General features: G+C 52.6%; 1 protein-coding gene and 1 long non-coding RNA gene across 2 annotated transcripts in view; one reads left to right on the plus strand and one right to left on the minus strand.

Annotated features, from left to right (window-relative positions):
• The window catches only part of FAM206A (family with sequence similarity 206 member A), a 19,969-nt gene that overhangs the window by 10,131 nt on the left and 8,046 nt on the right, over window positions 1–1,792 (plus strand). The gene's annotated exons all lie outside the window — the stretch shown is intronic.
• Window positions 1–1,792, minus strand: part of LOC109313534 — a 14,745-nt gene that overhangs the window by 6,520 nt on the left and 6,433 nt on the right. Inside the window, exon 2 of the long non-coding RNA XR_002102076.1 lies at window positions 1,239–1,245. This is a non-coding gene — a long non-coding RNA (uncharacterized LOC109313534). The remainder of the gene's footprint in view (window positions 1–1,238; window positions 1,246–1,792) is intronic.

Consider the following 1,792-nt stretch of genomic DNA (forward strand, 5'->3'; position numbering starts at 1 on the left):
AAAAGGCAATCAGGTTGGTCTGACATGACCTGCCCCTAATGAAACCATGCTGGTTGCCCTTGAGCATCATCCCTGAAACCGACCCATCGCAGGTATACTCCTTGATGATCTTCTCAAAGAGTTTCCCTAGGATTGAGGGAAGACTGATGGGCCTATATGTGCCTGGGTCCTCCCTCCTCCCTTTTTTTAAAGATGGGGACCACGTTGGCTATCTTCCAATCATCTGGCACCTGGCCTGAGCACCATGAGCGCTCGTAAAGCCATGCCAAAGTCCCTGCAATAACCCGCTAGCTCCCTCAACACCCTGGGGTGGAGAGCATCTGGACTCGCTGATTTGAACACGTCCAGCCCCTCCAGAAGCTCTCTAACCCAGTCCTCCCCAACCTGAGGTCTGGAGGAGTTCCCCTTGAGTCCATCTTGTATCACAGTGGGGAAGTCCTGGTCCCTGCCCAAGAAAATGGAGGTGAAGAATTGGTTAAAAAGCTCTGCTTTCTTCTGTGGTGCAACCACCAGATTGCCCAGAGGATCTTGCAGGGGCCCCACATTTCCCAGTGCTTTCTTCATCCTCCCTATCTATATATTTGAAAAAGAACTTTTTATTATCTTTGATTTTGGACGCTAGTCCTAGCTCTCTGTCCGCCTTAGCTTTCCTGATAGCCCACCTACAGGCCCGAGCAGAGGAGGTAAACTCCTCTTTAGAGATAGCACCCCCCCTTCCACCAGTTTTACGCTGCCTTTTTGGCAATCAGGCATTCCTGTACAGACTTGGTGAGCCAGGGGGGCTTTCGGGCACCCCTGCCTCCCTTGCTTCTTGTTGGGATGGTCACCTCTTGGGCCCTGAGTATCGTCTCCTTAAGGAACGACCACTCATCTTGGGCACTGAGCTCCCCTGCCCTCGAGAACCCCAGCACCTCTCCCACTAATCTGGGAGAGGTGCTGGCCCTCTTGAAGTCTAGGGCTACTGCCTTGCTGCAGGCCCTTGACACCCTGTGCTGGATGGTGAATTCCAGCAAGTGATGATCGCTATCACCCAAATGGTCAAGGACCTGGAGGCCCCTTACCAGGTCGTTGCCTGTGGCCAGGACCAGGTCCAACAGGGCATTTCCTCTGGTGGGACTGTGCACCTCCTGAATTAAGTGGAGGGCCTGTATCTCGCCCAGGAACCTCCTGGAACAGTCCAACCTGGCTGACTGTTCCTCCCAGCGGATGTCCGGGTAATTTAAATTGCCCGTGACAACTACATCCCTTGCCTTAAAGGCCTCTGAAGCTGACCCTAAAATTCCTGGTCCAGCTCCTCCCCTTGGTTGGGGGGGTCTGTAGTAGACCCCCACCGTTAGATCCTTCTCCCCATGGCCCCCTTGTATCTTGACCCAGAGCACTTCAGCTGCACCTCCTCTGACCCCACTTTGCTGGCAGAGGATGTGTACTGCTCCTTGACATAGAGCACCACGCCCCCACCTTTCCTTCCTTCTCTATCCCACCTGTAAAGCCTATAGCCCCTAATGCTAACTGCCCAGTCATGGGATGAATCCCACGTTTCTGTAAGCCCTAGTATGTCTGGGTCTGAACTGGCTTTTTATAGCTGGATGGACATTTTTATCATGTGATAATTACTTTGAAGGTCTGGCTAGTCTAAATTTATTGCACAATTAACCAGTAAATTGTGCCGTGTATGTAACATGTGGCAAGGGTCTCAGATGGAGTACTGTGTCCAGTTCTGGGCGCCGCACTTCAAGAAGGATGTGGAGAATGTGGAGAGGGTCCAGAGGAGGGCCACTCATATGGTTGAGGG

The sequence above is a fragment of the Crocodylus porosus genome, unplaced genomic scaffold (genome assembly GCF_001723895.1).
Source record: "Crocodylus porosus isolate Cpor-Errol unplaced genomic scaffold, CroPor_comp1, whole genome shotgun sequence".
Lineage (NCBI taxonomy): Eukaryota > Metazoa > Chordata > Crocodylia > Crocodylidae > Crocodylus > Crocodylus porosus.